The 21,680-nt window shown below is 43.6% G+C and overlaps 1 pseudogene; it reads left to right on the top strand.

Annotated features, from left to right (window-relative positions):
* The window catches only part of LOC138737362 (vesicular inhibitory amino acid transporter-like), a 41,245-nt pseudogene extending 19,792 nt beyond the window's left edge, over positions 1-21,453 (top strand).
* The last annotated feature ends 227 nt before the right edge of the window (positions 21,454-21,680 follow it).

Raw genomic sequence — 21,680 nt, 5'->3', positions numbered from 1 at the left:
GGGTCCAGGAAAAATCCTCTGAGATAGTGACTCCCAAGAATTTGCTCACCCTCTCCACCTCTGATCCCCAATGATCACTGGATTGTAAACCTCTGGTTTTCCTTTCCTGAAGTCAACCATCAGCTCCTTAGTTTTGTTATCATTGAGTCCAAGGTAGTTGTTGGGACACCATTCAGCCAAGTTTTCAATCTCCATCCTGTACGCTGACTCATCCCCTTACTTTATACAATGCACTACCATGGTATTGTTGGGAATTGTAGATGGTGTTATTGTCGTACTGAGTGAAAGAGTCATAGGTATAAAGTGAGTAGAGCAGGGGGCTAAGAGCACAGCCCTGTGGTGCTCTGGTACTGATGGAGATTGTGGAGGAGATGTTCTTGCCAATCCTCACTGATGTGGTCTGGAGGTGAGGAAATCCATGATCCAATTACGCAGTGGGGTGTTGGAGTTTGCTGATCAGTTTTGAGGGGATGATGGTTTTAAATGCCGAAATGTAGTCTTCCATCTTTCTTAATTAAACAGGAAGAGCTTGTCACCTTTGAAGTTTGGAAGTCTGTGACCAATGGCAGTGGGAGATCATTGAAGAGCAGGAGGAAGCTTTCAAAGATGTGAAAGAATTCCTCCACTCAGCAAAGCTGCTGGTTCACTATGACCCAGATAAAGAGACTGTAGAGCGTGTCAAAAGAATCAAAGACTTGTTGATCCAAACCAAGGCTTTTATTAACTAGAAGACTGGAGCGTATCACACGTAGGTCAACCAGTCCAGAATGACCTGGTCTGGCTAGGAGCAACTCTTTAAGACCTGCCAGTAGGTGTGGCTATGCTCTCAGCCAATCACAGTCATCCTACACTACCATCTGTACGTATACACATTGGTGATAGAATCTGTACTATCACAGAGACCACCCTTTCATGTGATGCCTCGCCCTATGGAGTTCTCTCACATGTAATGGAGGACTATTCAGAGAAGCCTCTTGGTTTTGCTTCACATACTGCTGAGAAGGGATCATCACAACTAGACAAAGAAGGTAAGGCCATTGTTTTTGCGGCCAAACTTTTTCATCAGTACCTCTACGGACGTGCATTCACAATTTATACAGATCATAATCCACTTATGCGCCTGTTCAGTGAGACTAGATGCATCCCACCACTAGCCTCAGCTGGGATACAGCATTGGGCTCTCACATTGTCGTCCTGCCAGTACACCACTGTGTACAGAGGAGGTGGGGATAATGCAAATGCTGATGCACTGAGTCGTCCACCTTTACCTGAGACACTGGATACTACATATGTGCCTCCAGATATGGTGTTTTCATTGGAGAGGTTGCCAGAGACACCTGTAAAAGAGACTTAGATAAAGCAATGGACAGAGAGGAACCCAATGCTGACTCGTCTAAGAAGGCAATCTGTTCAGGATGCGGGATGCGGCACTGACATCATGTCCAGCCCCGAACGGTTCTACTGCGTGCACGACTCGGGAGTCGCCATCTTACCAAGCATCTCCCCTGCCCTCCTGGATGATGTCATCTCCACCTTTCGCCATCCTGATGACGTTACTTTCTCCTTCTTCCACCGAGGTGACAGCGTGGTCAACATGGAGGCTGCCATCTTACCAGTCTGACAGCAACAACAACAACCCAATCCTGCTCTCCATAACTCTGAACCAGGGCAGCCTTCATCCAATTGCCCACTCAACAATGGAAATTGAGGTAAACTGAAAAAGAACAAACTGTCTGTTTGACAGTGGGAGCACAGAGAGCTTTATTCACCCGGACACTGCCCAGAAACTCTCTCTCTCTGTGTCAGACCCACGAGCAGCACCATCTCAATGGACGCTAAGGACCAATCCGGGGGTACTGTGTAGTGTCGTTAATGGTGGAGGGTGAATGTTATGATCACTTTCATTTGTTTGTGATCCCACAGCTCTGTGTGCCAATACTCCTGGGCCTTGACTTCCTGAGCCAGTTTAAGAATGTGACAATGGTGCTTGGAGGACCATAACCACCCACAATGGTAGAAAACCCCCGACTCACAACCCCCTCCCCCAGGCAGCCAGCCCCCATCTGCAGCCTCTCCACCCTCTGCATATCCCCCCATCATTATTTAAGAACCTGACCCCGGACTGCAGGCCCATTGCGATGAAAAGCAGGCACTATGGTGCTGAGGATCGGGCATTTATAAAGTCCGAGGTGAAGCAACTCCTGGCAGAGGGGATCATACCTCCCAGTTTGAGCCTGTGGTGAGCCCAAGTCGTGGTGGTCAGGGTCAGGACCAAACCCCATATGGTGATCGATTACAGCTGGACGGTCAACCAATTCACTCAGCTTACCCCCTCCGCCGGATAGCTGATATGGTCAATAAAATAGCCCAGTATGAAGTGTTCTCCACGACTGACCTGAAGTCAGCATACCACCAACCGCCCCTTCACCCAGAGAACTTCTAATATACCACCTTCAAAGCAGAAGGCAGACCTTATCACTTCCTCAGAGTGCCCTTCAGTGTTCCAAAGGGAGATGGATCAGATGGTAGACAGGCATAAACTGACAGTAACGTTCCCCTACCTTAACAATATCACCATCTGCGGCCATGACCAGCAGGATCACGATGCAAACCTGGCAAAATTTTTCAGCACAGCCAAGTAAGTCCCTTAATCTGACATAATAAGAAGTGTGCGTTTAGTGCCACTTGCCTGGCCCTCCTTGGATGCATCATGGCGCATGTGTCATTGCCCCCAACCCCAACCACATGCATCCCCTTATGGAGCTCCCGATACCACACAACCTCAAGGCGCTGAAATGGTGCCTGGGGTTATTTTCTTACTATGCCCAATGGGTGCCCAATTATGCCAATAAAGCCCACCCCTTAGTTAGGTCCAAAGGCCTCCCCTTATCGGCAGAAGCCCAGGTGGAATTTGACCAAATCAAAGGAGACATTGCTAAAGCCACAGTGCATGCCATTGTCAAATTCATCCCATTCCAGCTGGAGAGTGATGCCTCCGACTTCGCACCGGCCACCACTCTCAACCAGGCGGCCAGGCCTGTAGCAATTTTTCCCCGCACCCTCCACGTCACTCCTCAGTCAAGAAGGAGGCACAGGCAATCGTTGAGGCTGTGCACCACTGGCGTCATTACCTAGCCAGAAAAAGATTTACCCAGCTGACGAACCAAAGAGCCATCAGTTTCATGTTCAACATGAATGGCAGGGTAAAATCAAGAATGATAAAATTCTGAGGTGTAAATTGAGCTGTCCACCTCTAACTATGATATCCTGTACCGGCCAGGCAAACTCAACGATCTCCCCAGATGCCCTATCCTGGTGGACATGCGCCAGCATTCATCTCGATCGGCTCCAGTCCCTCCACAATGACCTCTACCTCCCTGGAGTCACAAGGTTGTTCCACTTCATAAAAGTCCGGAACCTCCCATACTCTATCGACGATGTCAGGTCTCTGACCAGACACTATCGGGTCTGTGCAGAATGTAAACTGCAGTTCTTCAGGCCCGACAAGGCGCACTTCATCAAGGCCACACACCCCTTCGAATGACTGAGTGTCGATTTCAAGGGACCCCTGCCCTCGACCAATAGGAACATCATAGACGAGCTCTCCAGATTCCCGTTTGCCATTCCCTGTCCTGACATGACCTCTGCCATGGTTATCAGGGCACTCTGCTTGGGTTCCCAGATTATATCCACAGTGATCTTGGGTCCTCCTTCATGAGTGATGAGATGCGGCAATACAAATTGGCTAGAGGTATAACCACTAGTAGGACCACAAGCTATATCCCAGGGGAAACGGCCCAGTGGGGTGAGAAAATGCCACCATTTGGAAGACGATCCTCCTGGACCTTGAGTCAAAAGGCCTGGTGGTGTCGCAATGGCAGGAAGTCCTGCCAGAAGCACTCCATGCCATCCGATCCCTCCTATGCACTGCTACAAATGTGACCCCACATGAACGCATGTTTTTCTTCCCCAGGAGGTCGGCAACCAGAACCACTCCGCCGCCCTGGCTCTCATCTCTAGGACCTGTCCTGCTGAGGAAGCATGTGAGGGTCCATAAGACTGACCAGTTGGTGGAAGAGGAGCAGCTGCTGCATGCTAACCTGCCATACACTTACGTGTAGTTCCCCGATGGCCATGGGGTCACAGTTCCTGTCTGGAACCTGGCATGTGCCGGAGACATCCACCCACCCCCGTCCCTGACCACCACATACTTAGACATCATCCCCTACAGGGATGGTGCAGGCTAGCGTCGCCCCCCAGGGAACCTCCACCACATGCCCGGGACCGTCACCCAGCCGAGCCGACCACCTTGACTGCCCCTACAGACAACCAAACTCCACCCCCTACAGCAACATCCTTGCCCCCTCCTGCCTCAAGACACCCGACCAGCAATGGAGTCGACCAGGACACCACCAGTGGACCTGCACAGGTCACAGAGGCAGAGGAACCACTTGACCGGCTGAACCTTTAGGATTGGTTTTGTTTTTTAAAGAGGGGGTGAATGTGTTGATATATGTACATATATATATATATATATATATATATATATATCGTTCTATGCTGCCCTGTATATGTGGCTAGCCCGCCCACTGATGACTTGACCCTATGTAACCCCTCCCGCTGTGACCTGGCCATAAAGGTTGACCTCCCTACCCCCTTCCATTCATTTTAGCACATGGTGTTTGGCCAGCTGAAATCTAATGTGTATTAAAGCTTAATGTTCCTTACTCAGTCTTTGGAGTAATTGATAGTGTGTATAAACACACTCCACCGGAAATATAATAGTGTTAGGCCCAAGTTAAGATTGGATCTGCTGGAAAAGTTGAAGGAGGGGACATGACCAATATGCCTAAGGAAGACAGTTAAAACTAGATGACAATGTCTATGTGAGAAAAAATAGGCAATGGGTACCTGGAGTTGTTCTTAAGCAGAGTGGGCCTGTCTCCTGTTGTTAAGCTGATTGATGGACATGTTTTCCACAGACTTCAGGACCATGTGTGCTTGTGTCACGATACATACTCAGAGGTGGACAGTTCCATACAATTTCCAATGGTTAGACAGACTATCATGGAAGAGTGTTCCCCAGTGACTTTGCCAGAGAAAGAGATGCTGGCAGAGGGGTCTGGGTCCTCCAAAGAGGATGGACATTCCCACATGGAAACACAGATCCTCTTAAGTCAAAGTCAAACAGATCCGAATCATTAATATACAACGTAAAAAGAAGTGGCCCCAACACTGACCGCTGCAGAACACCAGTGGTAACTAGTCACCCACCAGAAGAGGATCCCATTGTTAAGTAGAAGGAACAGGCAAATCAAAATGTATTCTTCAACCATATACAGTACATAAGCCTCCAAACAGTCGCCAGGATGTGGTGTGCAATCTGCAGTGGGAGATAGAGAAGGCATGGAAAAAGGGCAATGTTACATTGATTTCAATGTGTAGGTTTATTTGGAAAACTAGGTTGGTGCTGGATCCCAAGAGAAGGAATTTATTAAATGCCTGTAGGATTACTTTTTGAACAGCTTATAGCTGTGCCAACCAGGGAAAAGGCAACACTGGATTGGACATTGTGTAATGAACCAGAACTGATTAGGGAGCTAAAATTAAGGGAACCCTTATGAGGCAGTGATCATAATATGTTAGAATCCATCCTGGAGTTTGAGAGGGAGAAATTAAAATCAGATGTGTCTGTTTACCAGAGGGATAAAGTCAACTACAGAGGTATGAGAGAGGAACTAGTCAAAGTTGATTGGAAAAGAACACTAGCAGGGAGGATGACAGAGCAGCAATGATTGGAGTTGCTGTGAGAAATAAGGTGCAGTACAGGTATATTCCAAAAAAAGAAGAAATATTTAAATGGAAAAATGACACAACTATGGCTGATGAGAAGTCAAAGCCAAAGTAAAAGCAAAAAATAGGGCATGCAAGGAAGCAAAAATTAGTGGGAAGATAGAGAACTAGGAAGCTTTTCAAAGCTTACGAAATGCAACTAAGAAGGTAATTAGGAAGGAAAAGATTAACTTTGAAGAGAGACTAGCAAATAATATCTAAAAGGATACTAAAAGCTTTTTTTTAGCATATTAAGAGTTAAAAAAAAGAGGTGAAAACAGATATAGGACAGATAGAAAATGATGCTGGAGAAATAGTAATGGGAGACAAGGAAATGGTAGAATACCTGAATTAATATTTTGCATCAGTCTTCACTGAGGAAGACATTAGCAGTATGCTCTGCTACTTAAAAAAGAGGGAGGCAGCAGAAAGCAAATTATAGACCTCTTAGCCTAACATTGGTGGTTAAGAAGTTGATTATCAAGGAAGAAGTTCCGGAGTGCCTGGAGGTCCTTGACAAGATAGGCCAAAGTCAGCATCATTTCTTTTGGTGAAAATCATGCCTGATAAACCCACTGTAATTTTTTGAGGAAACCACAAGCAGGCTCGACAAAGGAAATGCAGTGGATGTTGTATGCTTGGACTTTCAAAAGGCCTTTGACGAGGTGCCAGACATGAGGCTGCAAGATGAGAGCCCATGCAATTGCAGGAAAAATACTAGCATGGGGAGAGCATTGGCTGATTGGCAGAAAACAGAGAGTTGGAATACCAGTATTCTGGTGGGCTACCAGTTACTAGTGGTGTTCCACAGGGGTCAGTGTTGGGGCCACTTCTTTTTACGATTTGGATTGTGGAATAAATTGCTTTGTGGATAAATTTGTAGATGATACAAAGACGGGTGGAGGGGCAGGTAATGACGAGGAAATGGAAAGGCTGCAGAGAGACTTGCATAGATTGGAAGAGTGGCAAATGAAATACAAGGTTGTCATGTGCATGGTCATGCACTCTGAAAGTGGGAATAAAAGGGCGGCACAGTTGGCATTGCAGTTAGCACAATGCCTTTACAGCACTAGCGATCGAGACTGGGGTTCGAATCCCACGTTGTCCGTAAGGAGTTTGTACATTCTCCTTGTGTCTGCGTGGATTTTCTCAGGGGTCCTGTTTTCCTCCCACCCTTAAAAAGGTACTGGGGGTGTAGGTTAATTGGGTGTAAATTGGGCAACACGGACTCCTAGGCTGAAATGGCCTGTTATCACACTGTAGGTCTAAATTTAAAATATATTATTTGGATGGGGAGAAAATTCAAAATTCTGTGATGCAAAGATACTTGGGAGTTCTTGTGGAGGATACCCTAAAGGTTAAGCTTTCAGATTGAGTCAGTGTTGAAGAAGGCAAATGCGGTGTTGGCATTCATATTGTAAGGTAAAAACATCATGAGATGGGACCGGAGAAGGAGTCACCCAGTACTAAGGAGTAACAGAATGCAGATGTGACCTTGTACACTCAAGATAAGCTTGGCACTAACAAGAATGATGTGCAGCAGACTAACAGAGAAGGGTAGCAACAGTTTATTCATTGGACAATGTCTTGTCTTTGGCTTGGCTTCGCGGACGAAGATTTATGGAGGGGGTAAAAAGTCCACGTCAGCTGCAGGCTCGTTTGTGGCTGACAAGTCCGATGCGGGACAGGCAGACACGATTGCAGCAGTTGCAGGGGAAAATTGGTTGGTTGGGGTTGGGTGTTGGGTTTTTCCTCCTTTGCCTTTTGTCAGTGAGGTGGGCTCTGCGGTCTTCTTCAAAGGAGGTTGCTGCCTGCCAAACTGTGAGGCGCCAAGATGCACGGTTTGAGGCGTTATCAGCCCACTGGCGGTGGTCAATGTGGCAGGCACCAAGAGATTTCTTTAGGCAGTCCTTGTACCTTTTCTTTGGTGCACCTCTGTCACGGTAGCCAGTGGAGAGCTCGCCATATAACACGATCTTGGGAAGGCGATGGTCCTCCATTCTGGAGACGTGACCCATCCAGCGCAGCTGGATCTTCAGCAGCGTGGACTCGATGCTGTCGACCTCTGCCATCTCGAGTACTTTGACGTTAGGGATGTAAGCGCTCCAATGGATGTTGAGGATGGAGCGGAGACAACGCTGGTGGAAGCGTTCTAGGAGCTGTAGGTGGTGCCGGTAGAGGACCCATGATTCGGAGCCGAACAGGAGTGTGGGTATGACAACGGCTCTGTATACGCTTATCTTTGTGAGGTTTTTCAGTTGGTTGTTTTTCCAGACTCTTTTGTGTAGTCTTCCAAAGGCGCTATTTGCCTTGGCGAGTCTGTTGTCTATCTCATTGTCGATCCTTGCATCTGATGAAATGGTGCAGCCGAGATAGGTAAACTGGTTGACCGTTTTGAGTTTTGTGTGCCCGATGGAGATGTGGGGGGGCTGGTAGTCATGGTGGGGAGCTGGCTGATGGAGGACCTCAGTTTTCTTCAGGCTGACTTCCAGGCCAAACATTTTGGCAGTTTCCGCAAAGCAGGACGTCAAGCGCTGAAGAGCTGGCTCTGAATGGGCAACTAAAGCGGCATCGTCTGCAAAGAGTAGTTCACGGACAAGTTTCTCTTGTGTCTTGGTGTGAGCTTGCAGGCGCCTCAGATTGAAGAGACTGCCATCCGTGCGGTACCGGATGTAAACAGCGTCTTCATTGTTGGGGTCTTTCATGGCTTGGTTCAGCATCATGCTGAAGAAGATTGAAAAGAGGGTTGGTGCGAGAACACAGCCTTGCTTCACGCCATTGTTAATGGAGAAGGGTTCAGAGAGCTCATTGCTGTATCTGACCCGACCTTGTTGGTTTTCGTGCAGTTGGATAATCATGTTGAGGAACTTTGGGGGACATCCGATGCGCTCTAGTATTTGCCAAAGCCCTTTCCTGCTCACGGTGTCGAAGGCTTTGGTGAGGTCAACAAAGGTGATGTAGAGTCCTTTGTTTTGTTCTCTGCACTTTTCTTGGAGCTGTCTGAGGGCAAAGACCATGTCAGTAGTTCCTCTGTTTGCGCGAAAGCCGCACTGTGATTCTGGGAGAATATTCTCGGCGACACTAGGTATTATTCTATTTAGTAGAATCCTAGCGAAGATTTTGCCTGCAATGGAGAGCAACGTGATTCCCCTGTAGTTTGAGCAGTCTGATTTCTCGCCTTTGTTTTTGTACAGGGTGATGATGGTGGCATCACAAAGATCCTGAGGCAGTTTACCTTGGTCCCAACAAAGCTTGAAAAACTCATGCAGTTTGGCATGCAGAGTTTTGCCACCAGCCTTCCAGACTTCTGGGGGGATTCCATCCATACCTGCTGCTTTGCCACTTTTCAGTTGTTCGATTGCCTTATATGTCTCATCCAGGGTGGGAACCTCATCCAGCTCTAGCCTTAGGGGCTGTTGAGGGAGCTGGAGCAGGGCGGAATCTTGGACTGAGCGGTTGGCACTGAAAAGAGATTGGAAGTGTTCTGACCATCGGTTGAGGATGGAGATCTTGTCGCTGAGGAGGACTTTGCCGTCTGAGCTGCGCAGCGGGCTTTGGACTTGGGGTGATGGGCCGTACACAGCCTTTAGAGCCTCGTAGAAACCCCTGAAGTCGCCAATGTCCGCGCTGAGCTGGGTTCGTTTGGCGAGGCTAGTCCACCACTCATTTTGGATCTCCCGGAGTTTGCGCTGAAGATGGCTGCATGCGCGACGGAAGGCTTGTTTCTTCTCTGGACAGGACGGCTTTGTAAGGTGAGCCTGGTGGGCAGCTCGCTTCTTTGCCAGCAGCTCCTGGATTTCCTGGCTGTTTTCGTCAAACCAGTCCTTGTTTTTCCTGGAGGAGAAGCCCAGTACCTCTTCAGTGGATTGCAGTATGGTAGTCTTCAACTGATCCCAGAGGGTTTCAGGGGACGGGTCCGTGAGGCGGGTTGCATCGTCGAGCTTTGCTTTGAGGTTTTCCTGGAAGTTTCCTCTCGCTTTGTCTGACTGCAGGTTTCCAACATTGAACCTCTTTCTGGGGGCTTTATTGTTCCTGGGCTTTGGCTTGAAGTGAAGGTTGAGCTTGCAGCGAACCAGCCGGTGGTCAGTGTGGCATTCCGCGCTAGGCATGACCCTGGTGTGGAGCACATCTCGTTTGTCACTTTCTCGCACCAGGATGTAGTCCAGGAGGTGCCAGTGTTTGGATCGGGGATGCATCCAGGTGGTCTTAAGGCTGTCCCTCTGCTGAAAAAGGGTGTTTGTAATGACAAGCCGCTGTTCTGTGCAGAGCTCCAACAGGAGGCGCCCATTGTCGTTGCACTTGCCGACGCCATGCTTGCCCAGGATTCCTGGCCAGGTTTGATAATTTACTAAGTACGTATCCTGAGGTATAAAAAAAACACCACTTGCTGATAACGGCAGAATGCGCCTTCTCCAACTAACACTGTTAGTTGCAAGTGTTACAATCCGGCAATAAAGAACAAAGAACCTTGATTTCGAATCAGTCTGGTGTTTGACTCACTCATTCATGAACAAAGCAGACCTAACAATATCTAGAGAAATAGGATGTATGAGTAAGGATCTAATGTTGAGGCTTTATACCATACACATGTGTGCAATCGTCAAATTTTGTGGACCAATTTTTAGGGTAAAATTTAGGAGGTGGACCATGACATGCATACTACTTTTGACTGCGGTAAGATAAATGTTCATGGTGTTGGGAGCTTGGAGGAGCGGATGGGCGGCTGGGACAATGTGGTAAGTCTGCACTCGGAGTGTCCGGAGCTCAAATGAGTAGGCAGTCTGTACCAGGTGGTAACTCAGTGGGTTAGGGCATTGGGAGGTCAGATGTGCAGGCGGGCAGAGAATGAGTAAGAGACGGTGGTCGGTGCATCAGGAGCTCAGTTGGGTGGGAGGCCATGGGTTAGGTGAGAATCTGCAGTCGAGGCACTGGGAGCTCCTGCGGGCAACCTGGTTCAAGGCGAGAGTCTGTGGTTGGGGTTCGATAGCTCCAATGGGCGGGCAGCAGCTGCCTCAGTGAAAGTCTGTGGTTGGGGAATCAGGAACTCTGATGGGCAGGCGGCCTGAGCCTTAGCAAGAATCTATGGTCAGGGCCAAAATAGTGGGGGGGGGTAGGTGGGGTGTGTTTGTCTTTTACATGGCATCATGGATAATTACATATGTATGTACGTTAACACACTGGTGAGGCCTCACAGAGTGCAAAATACAGTTTTAAGCTCCTTCTTTAGGAAAGGACGTGCTCGCACTGGGGAAGATTCACAAGAATCATTCCTGGAATAAAGATTAGCATTTGAGGACTGTTTGATGGCTCTTGAACTGTACTCCTTGGAGTTCAGAAAAATGAGGGGGAACCTCATGGAAGCATTTTGAATTTTGAAGGACCTGGACAGATTAAATGTGGCAAAGTTGTTTCCTATGGTAGGAGAATCAAGAACAAGAGGTCAAAACTTCATGATTGAAGGGCGCTCATATAAAAAGAGATGCAGAGAAATATCTTTAGCCAGAGAGTGGTGAACGTCTGGAATTTGCAGAGTGGGTGTATTTACGGCTGAGATCAATAAATATCTGAATAGTCAGGGTGTCAAAGGTGATGGGGAGAAGGCAGGGGAATGGGGCTAAGTGGAAGAATGGATCAGCTTATGATGATAGGCCAGATGTCCTACTTCTGCTCCTACATTTTACAGTATTATAGTCTTAAACTTGGAAGAGATAAAATATTATAGTTTAATTGCATTAAAAACTAGCCATTCTTAAGTTATGAACAGGGTTAAAAATTTTAATTGAATTGTATTATTATTCAGGAATTGAATTCACAGGCCAAGTGCTCATTGGGAATTTTTTACTCTTCTTACAAAATGGACATGATGGCCCCAAAATTTTTTTATAAATCGACAACAAACTACTTTCTTTTTGTTATATAACTGCGGCATTTACTCATGAAATTAATCAAAATTCAAAACAAACAAATTAACCTCAGCTTAATGTTCTGACAGCTATAATATTTTAACAAGTCTTTTTTAAAAGATGTAAATTAGCAATTGTTTTAACTTTTCTAAATATATGAATACTAAGTAGTTTCTTTTGTTTTGTGGTGAATTTGTATTCTATGTATCAGTTACACTGTCTACAGTAATTGGTTCTTCACAAAATTTCTTGTATTTGGAGGTCTTTCTGAGCACTGGCAACATGAATAAGTAGCCTGCTGGTGCTCATCAAGCTAAACTTTCCTGGAGGGCAACCAAATTAAAAGAAGAGAATCTTGAAAAAATGGAAGCTTGAAAAGCAGTAATGCAGCTGGTGAAAAAAATCAGCAGAAATAAAAACAGAAACTACTCGATAGACAGTGAATTAAATGTACGTAAAGTGAGATAATCTGGAACAAAGATAAATAAAATGGGGAAAGAGACAATGGAGAAAGAGAGGAATATTTTCTACCCAAAAGCTTTAGCGAATCATTGATTTGGATAAGTGATTTCAAATTTATTGAACATGAACGAGCCTTCAGCAAACCAGTGTTCCTTGACCTTCAATCTAAAATCACAAAAAAGGGCAAGTATTTTATGTGTAGTTTATTTTTGTGTTCTATTAAAATAACTTCAGATATCATGGTGCATTCTGAGATGTTTACTTACTGTTACCATTCTATCTCCATGGCCTTGTCTGTTGCAAACAGCGTGAAAGTCATTTGCATGCAAACAAACAAATCAACAAAACGAGATGAAAATTTATTTTCATGGAGAACAGTCACAAAAGTATCTAGATTGGTTGGTTCGCATTGGGTTGCAGGCTGGATAAATTTGGATCGCAGTTCAGATCCGGCCCATGGGCCATAGGTTGCCCACCCCTGCTCTAACAGTTTTGTCGTGTTTGAAAGGGTATAAGATTTGGTGGGTTCACAGAGAGATGTGTCTGGACACAGGAGACTAACGGGAAGGACTACATTGTTAAACAACTGTATAGACATTCACATTGGACCCAGGTTGGACTCCAATACCAGTGGTTGCCTATCTTCTACACACTCACAGACAAGGACTTCAGCAAACACTCCCAATCCCTGTACCTCAGGATGTGGCTCAGTGTTAAGTAATCTCTTTCTCTTTGGCTTGGCTTCGCGGACGAAGATTAATGGAGGGGTAATGTCCACGTCAGCTGCAGGCTCATTTGTGGCTGACAAGTCCGATGCGGGACGGGCAGACACGGTTGCAGCGGTTGCAAGGGAAAATTAGTTGGTTGGGGTTGGGTGTTAGGTTTTTCCTCCTTTGTCTTTTGTCAGTGAGCTGGGCTCTGCGGTCTTCTTCAAAGGAGGTTGCTGCCCGCCGAACTGTGAGGCGCCAAGATGCACGGTTTGAGGCGATATCAGCCCACTGGCGGTGGTCAATGTGGCAGGCACCAAGAGATTTCTTTAGGCAGTCCTTGTACCTCTTCTTTGGTGCACCTCTGTCTCAGTGGCCAGTGGAGAGCTCGCCATATAACACGATCTTGGGAAGGCGATGGTCCTCCATTCTGGAGACGTGACCTACCCAGCGCAGTTGGATCTTCAGCAGCATGGATTCTATGCTGTTGGCCTCTGCCATCTCGAGTACTTTGATGTTGTCAAGTAATATACAGTTACTAACACACTCTAACGAGACAGTGGTTTTGGCAGACAATCCTGATCCTTGTAACTCAGGGTGCAGCTCAGTGTTAAATAACTTACAGTTACTAACACACTCTAACAAGATAGGGAGTTAAACGCATAGTCCCAGATCTTTGTACCAACGGGGGTTGGAGGGGGATAGCTCTCACCAAGCATTGATATATCACAGTACTATGGCTCATTTTAAGTGTGGTGCACACCTTACCTGTGACATTTACAGCAATGTCCACAGTAGTGACCTGGTATCTGGGGCTTGCACCACGAGGCAGAGAGAAAGAATGTGCTATGTGTTGATGTTATATACAGTTCTGATCTGGGCGTTCAGTGAATAATGACTCTAGGTAATTTAAATGAGCCAATCGCAAGGTGTGCACCAATGGGTGGCCGGAGTTCAACCTTGATTGACAGGTAGTGTGACTTCCAAATAAGTTTCAGACAGGGAGGACATGTGACCACCCACAAGATACAATATTCCAGACAGGCAAGGAGGCTACATCATAATCCACACATATAACAAGTTCCCATTGGCATCTCTTATGAAAGAGACGCTTATTCTTAGCAGGTTAAGCAGCATCATTGGAGAGAGAAACAAAGTTAAAATTTCATTACAGCCAGGAAAAGTTGCAAATCCAACATACTTTAATCAATAATAAAGGGATGTGGGAGGTCTGGAGACAGCAAGAGTGTAAACACATTAGTGGTACAGGTACCTGAGTGGGAAGTGAAGGATTTTTAACTGCAGCTGATATTTCAGGAGGACAGAAGCAATCAAACAGGTTCAGCAGCACTTCTCGAGAAGGAAACCCAGCATAACCGTAGCGGCACATCAAGTGCAGGAAAAACTCAGCAGAAGTCTTGCTGACTTCTTCCACCACTTTGAGTGTTGCTTCAATTTTCCAGCATCTGCAGGCCTCTTGTTTACCCCAGCATTAATGTTCCAAGTTGATTGGGAGTGAAATGGGGAAAATTCATAATAAGGAAGTGATGGAAATTTAAAGGACCAGATAACTAAAAATTCAGAGTCACCCTTGTGGACTGAACGAAGTAGATGTTTGATCTGTTTTTGATTGCTCCTGAGTAGTGAAGACCACATTGTGAGCACCAAGTGCGGTTGACTAAGTTGGAAGAATTGCAAGTGAATCACTGCTTCAACTAAAAAGGATTGTTTAAAGAATTGGATCCCCAGTGGATGGTGGAGGATAAGAGTAAGAGATCACGTTGTGCAGGACGGAATTTGTAGCATGAGTAAGTGGAGATGAAAGCATGAACCAAGGAATAACAGAAGAAAGAGTCCCCATGTAAACCAGAAAGAGAAATGGGAGAAAAAGACAGGTCTGGTGATGACGGCACCACATTGAAGATGCAGTCAATTTCAGAGGTGACCTATTGAATGTGGCACCTGGTGAAGTGGAAGAGAATGTCAAAGAATCTCTCCTGGGCTGATGAATTGGAGCTGAGAGCTTTCGAGAGGAAATAGAATAGATATAATTTTGAGCAAAAACAATCTGCTGGGAGGAAGTCAGTGAACTGAGCAGTATCAGTGGGAGAAAAAGAATTGTAAACATTTCAGACTGGAACTGTTTATCTGGACAGTGTAACCCACCAAATTCCTCCAGCAAATTGTTGATCCACCATTTCTACTAATTCATATTCCAGCATTAGCAGTCCCTTAGAATTAAACAAAAAAAGTCTTAAGAAGTTGTGATTGTAGTAAATAAACAAAATTGATGGAGAAACTCAGCAGGTCCCACAGTGTCCATAACCAATGTTTCAGACCTGAGCCTGAGCAGAGAGCAGGCATATGCCAGAATAAAAAAGGTGGGAGGAGAAGAGAAGCAGAGGGATGAACATAGGCCAACAGCCAAGACTCCATCAATGGGCATGGATAGGAGAGGAAAGCTGAAAATTCATCAGAGGATTTGGGGTAGCTCTGAGAAAGCAGAGCTGGAAGATGGGAGACAGAGGGAAAGGGAAAGTGAGACAAGGGGAAGAGAGCTAGAGAAAGGGAGGCATAAGGGTGGGGAGCAAGAGAGATGGGACAAGAAGGCTAATGGAAATGGAGAAGTTGATGTTTTACTGTCTGGTTGGAGAGTGCCCAGACAGAATATGAGGTGTTGTTCCTCCAATTTGTGGGTAGTCTCTGCTGGGCAGTGCATGAGATGTCGGCATGGGAATGGGGCAGGGAATTGACATGGCAGAATTCCACTGGCAGATCATGTTATTACAGTAGAAGGAGTGAAGGTGCTCAACAAAGCCATCTCCCAGTCTGCATCCAGTCTGTCCAATGTAGAGGAGACCATAACAAGAGCACCGGATGCAGTAGATGACCCCTGCAGATTCACAAGTTAAATTTTGCTTCACTTGGGGCCCTGAATAGTGCTGAGGGAGGAGGTGTGGGGAGAAGTGTAGCATTTAGCAGTCTCTTGTATCTCCATATATGGTTTTAAAACCTGCAGTCCAGTGGAAACTATGGTAAAGGGGAAAGAAAAACATCTCCAAAGATCTGGTGTGCAAGATCTAAAGTGTATTTCCAACATTCTTGTTTCTATTGCAGATTTCAAGCATCTGCAGTTTCTATTTTTCACACTTGAGCTCTTCTTGTCACCAGTACTCTTTTCCAGTCCTCTGTTAAAATTCATAGACTTCCTTAACAAGAAAATCATAATTAGACATATATCTACTTTGTGTAGATAAGTGATTTGAATAAATTGCAATGTTTAAACATTCCCTACCTTCTCAAGGATAATTGGGTTCAGGTATTGAAGTGGCTTTCAAGTGACTGAATTTAATTGCCTTAGCAAAATGACTCCCAGATCCTTAAAAACAAATTTGAAAACATTCTTGTTAAACAAAACTTTCATCACTTGTTAAGCATGAGAAAATCTTCTCCATATTGAGTCATTAGTATGTTGGAATGCAAATCTCTGATAATTCAGCATTCTTAATATTTTGATAATTCCAGACTGGCAGGTTATCAGATTATTGGATATTATTCCTATTAGTATCTCAATTCATTTTATTTATTGTAGTTACTGTTTTTAAAAAAAAATGTTACAAAGTATCCAGTAAATCCATTAAACTTAAAGACTATCTGGGAAACAGGGCCCCTGTGAGTTTGAAGCTGCCTTTTTTCAGCTAAGGCCCCCCGCCCAGGACTCTGCTCAAAGTTTATGGGCCCCCTTCCCTGTGAAGCAGTCAGGTTTTCATTTCTTCCGTACTTCCCTCCTACCAACTACATTCATGTTACATGCAATGAAACGAAAACAAGGGTTTTACTTACATGTGCTGTGGCCCCTAATAAGAGATCAGCAGAGCTGTAGAGACCAGGGTACCATTGAGTTCAGGAAACACCACCACTGAGCCAGAAACCAAACCATTAAGCAAGCAAATAGCAGGTTATAAGATTTCTTTTTATCTGGGAAAAGTCAAAAGAGAATGAAGGGACAAGGTTTTTGGGAGAAAGATATAACGTTCAATGGCTGAGGTGAGCATGAAAAGAGTCTACTGCTTTTGTGGTTGCTCATCTTCAGTTTTCTAATGCAATATTTCCAAAGGCAAAAATCATTCAACTGATTTTAATTTTAAACCCAAATGATAGTTACAGTGGAATATTGCTGGCCTTCACTTTGCAATTATGTTTAATTTATTTAGAATGAAGTTGGTCTTATCAATTAAAGGTAACAGATTTATGGTTCAAAGCACTGTCATTTTCCAAATGCTCTGGATGGTTTAAAATGGTGATGGACGCTGCAGCCTGATAAAAATTTACTATAAGCTAAAAGGGGACCTTTGATTGATTATGTCGATTGTAATGTTAATCACGTCCAAAGGAGCAAGACTTGTCCATCTCAAATTATCATTGCTACGTATTTATTTTTGACCAAGCTATTGCCTCTGCCTCACCAGTCATAACTTCAAAGAAGTAACTTTTCTCCCTCTGCAGTGTAATTTCTCAAAGTGATGCAGATTGTCTCTTATATTGCTGAGCTGAGTCGAAGGCACAAGGTGAATGAGTCATTCAGAAAGTGCACTATTTGTCACGGAATTTCTTTCAATTTGATGTTTTGTTTCCATATTCCCTTGGTGGTTTCCCACAAATGGTTTTGACACACTTCATTTGCAGTAATATCTCTTCAGAGATATTCCATGAATCCAAAGTTTACCAAATATGACCCAAGAAACATAAAACTCAGTTCTCAAGAACTGCACACAGATGAAGAAATGTAGACTTCCAACTGATGTCACGTAAGTGATGTGAATATGAAAAAATTCTGCCCACAATGAAGTATTTTTAATTTGCATTATTTTTATTTTATCCATTACATTTTCATATGTAATTATCTAATATGTCAATTTAATTTAAACCTGCTGTAACTGATCATTAATTTTGCATTTCAACATTAAAAAAATACAATATTCCTTTTGAATGGCTTGTATTTCATTCTGTATTCCACCATCCAAATGTAATGACATGTCTCGCAGTAATTTGACAATGGCCTGAAGTCAATCATATTTTACATATTTTCAGTATTACAAGATAAATTGCCATCTTTGATTCTCTGGAGTAAAACAACAGAGCATTCGGTTATGCTTTAAATGTAACACCTGAGCTTCAAAAAAATGATTCCACAAGGTACTTTGCATAAACTAGCAAAAATAACACTAATCCTTTAATATCAACAATATCTTTGCAAAGCTGTTTTTCATCAGCCTGAATATGACAGTTTCATTCCCTTAATGAAATCAACTGTAATTTTTCTCATTATATGGATTACTTTGAATGCTCTTAACACTGTGTTATTTTATTCCCCATAACAGAGATCTTGATGGTTGTTGACTGGTGTTGTCGCAGTAACTTCAGGCAATTTTCAAAGCTATTGTGAAAGAAATATTCGGAAACACTATTAATTCAGAAAAATGTAAACAATGCTTAAGTAGAAATTTCAAAATCAAAACTTTTCATCCAGTGTTTGATCATTAGTTTAATTATCAATTACATCATTCATTAATATTTCATGCTTTACCTTCCTTAAAGGAAAATTAATAAAGGATAACTATAAGAACCTATTGTTAGCAAAGTTAAAGAACATGAGTCTTATATCTTATTAAGTCATATCTTTGCTGGCTAGCCTTGTTAAGTGTGACTTACTGCATTAATAATTATTTATAGGTTGAACCAAAATGTCAAAAGAACATTTCCTTTGAAGCTTGATTATTCCTGAGAGAAACTAACTGCCTCCTAACAAATAAATAGCTTGAAAATTATAGTAGTTCTTGCAGTATTAGCATTCATATATCAAATATTTGTGCAACATTTCTTTGGTTATATTAATCCGTTTAAAAGACTTGTTACAAGTCTCAATGCTTAAGTAGAAATTTCAAAAGCAAAACTTTAATTAAAACCAAAACTCAGCAGCAACAGAATTTTGCTGAATTTTCTTTAAACATAAAAACAGGATCAAACTTTAACATTACCATTAACTTAACCCCCTTCTAATTCTAAGGGCATGTGTATGTAATGTGTATATGTTCAGAAAAATGATTTGATTCACAATCCAATCTCACTTCTCACTCCTCCAAGTTCACTGGTATCAGACAATCCTTATACTGTGCACAAAATTTAACAGTTATGAATTTTTACCAGGCTCTGGTGCTTAAAAGTAAATGGTTACTGCTCAGGAAGGTTCTTGTTGGTTTCAGACAGAGATTCATTGCTTGTTGGACACACACTAACTCATTTCCTCTGATCAGCCACTTCAGTGTCTTGCCGAAGAGATTTGCCCCATCATGGGTTTTCCAAATGATAATCTCTTCTTCCAGGTCACCACAGAGTTCCTTTTGTTTCCCTTATTTTCAGGAGAAACACTCCAGCCAGCAATTTCCTCTTGTAAGGACTACAAGGGTTTTGAACAGGCTGAACTCAGAACTCACAATCCATCTTCAAAATAGGGTTTTCAACAAGCTGCCGGCTTGCCATATTGCAGCCTCCAAAAGCTACTGAAGAATTGACTTCTCTCTCCCTCTAAGAGAAATCACCTCTCTGTTTTTCCTCTCTCTGCTTATAAAAGCCAGAATTCCTTGCAGGGCTCCAAACCCAAGCTTTGAAAGATTTTATCAGCCCCTGAGCGTGGACTTTACCCATTTGCACCTGCTTTTGAAATTCCTTCTAAAGCAGTTCCATTGTCTTTTGCAAAGTCAATGGTGCCTGCATGTGTGGCTTCAGCCAAAGCTCTTGCATTTTAAATGAGATGTGAAGTGTAAGTATCTGTTTGTGAAGTGACCTACACTAAACCTCCACAATCTATTTCTTTAAAAGACATATTAATATATAATATAAAACATAATATAACGCATAACAGACTGAGCATTACACCATTCAGATAACAGATCATAGAATGGCTCGCAGTTGTCTGATCATATTAAGACTTCTAATCGTACCATCAGGAACAATAATTTCTGTGCTGATATATTTTACATGTCAAAGTGTTCCAATCACCTATTTTCACAGATTTGATTTGTTTCTTTCTCCCTTTCCTGTTAAATGCCAGCAAATAAAACCATCCAATGAATGAATATAATTATGCACAGGAACAGATGATTTTTTTTATATTACCCTCTGACAATTGGATAATTTTGCCAAAGATCTCTACTTTTTGTTTTTGACAGGATATTTTTGCTATGCTGTTCTGCACAGTGGACACGTCAGGTTGCTTCTCATCACACTGGCTGCTGTTATTTGCTGCTATACTGACAAAATTCTCATTGCCTGCCTGTATGAAGAAAATAAAGAAGGACAGCATGTCAGTGTGAGGTCATCATATGAAGACATTGCCAATGCCTGCTGCAAGCAACTTTTCCCTAAATTAGGAGGCAAGATCATTAATTTTGCTCAGGTTGCTGAACTAATTATGACTTGCACTTTGTATTTGGCGCTAAATGGGAATCTGAAGGTCCACATTTTCCCACAAATTTCACTGTTAGAGAAAACATGGTTTGTGTCTGCTGTGGTGATGTTAGTCCCATGTATTTTTACACAAAATCTTCAGATTGATTCAAAGCTGAGCCTTCTTTGTTTTGTTGTCCACCTTGTTGCTCAGTGCATTGTGTTTACTTACTGTATGACACAAATGGGGATGTAGTCCTGGAGAAAGGTAGAATTTTCATTGGATTTTAAAAAGTTTTTGGTTTCTGTGGGGGTGATCATTTTCAGCTACACTTCACAGATTTTCCGGCCCACTCATGAAAGCAGCATGAAAAGCAAAGGTAGCTTTGAGTGCATGTTGAACTAGACTCATTTCTCTGTATGTATCTTGAAAACAGTATTTGTCCTTGTCTCACTTTTAAGCTGGGGTAACGAAATAAAGGAAGTAATCACGGTTAACCCGCCATTCAACCTCCAGATGCTGGTGAATGTATGCTTGGTCGCCAAAGTTCTCCTTTCGTACCCTTTGCCTTTTTATAGAGCTACTGAAGCTGCACAAATCAGGATTTTCCATCCAAGCTCAAGATATGGAAAGACTCAAGTCTATCGTTTGGAGCTACAAGGCTGTCTATTGATGTTAACCCTCCTCATGGCGATGTTAATGCCATATTTTGCCTTCCTCATGGGGTTAACAGACAGTGTTACAGGTGCCATTCTGACTTCTCCTTCCTTTGTTTTTTGACTTGAAGCTCCTCTGCGATAAACTAAGCCATCTGGGAAGTTTCTGGGATATTTCTATCTTTCTCCTTGGATCATTATGTGGTCTTTCTGGGGTCTTCTGTTCAGTGAAGAAGTTAGTTAATGCTTTCAAAGGCAGCTAAATCCAAGAAGGCATTTGGTGAGCATAGCTTATCCCATTCCCATGTGGATCATTTCCTTATCATGTATTTTTATCTTTTTGAATATAAAATGATGAGCAAATGTAGCTTCCAAGAGGGATGTGTGAGAGCTATCAGAGGTTGGTGAAGTATTTTTTAGTAGCTGTGGTTTACTACTGTCATGCCAAGACACTATCTGCCATAGACAAGTAGCCAATGGTCGCTTGCTGGCTTAAGAGATTGACAGGCCTTAGTCTGCTGGCTCTGTGGTCAAGTAAGTTGTCAAGAGGGATAGGAAAAGTTTAGGAGTGTCTTTGTGGCATTGGAAGAAGGATGGCCAGGGATGAAAAGTGTCAAGATTTTTTGGTGCGTGTATATTTAAGAGGGAAATGTTGGTATGTATTTTGGTTGAT

Source organism: Narcine bancroftii, chromosome 6, assembly GCF_036971445.1.
Source record: "Narcine bancroftii isolate sNarBan1 chromosome 6, sNarBan1.hap1, whole genome shotgun sequence".
In the NCBI taxonomy this organism is placed as follows: domain Eukaryota; kingdom Metazoa; phylum Chordata; class Chondrichthyes; order Torpediniformes; family Narcinidae; genus Narcine; species Narcine bancroftii.
This window is presented reverse-complemented; position numbering and strand designations above follow the sequence as displayed.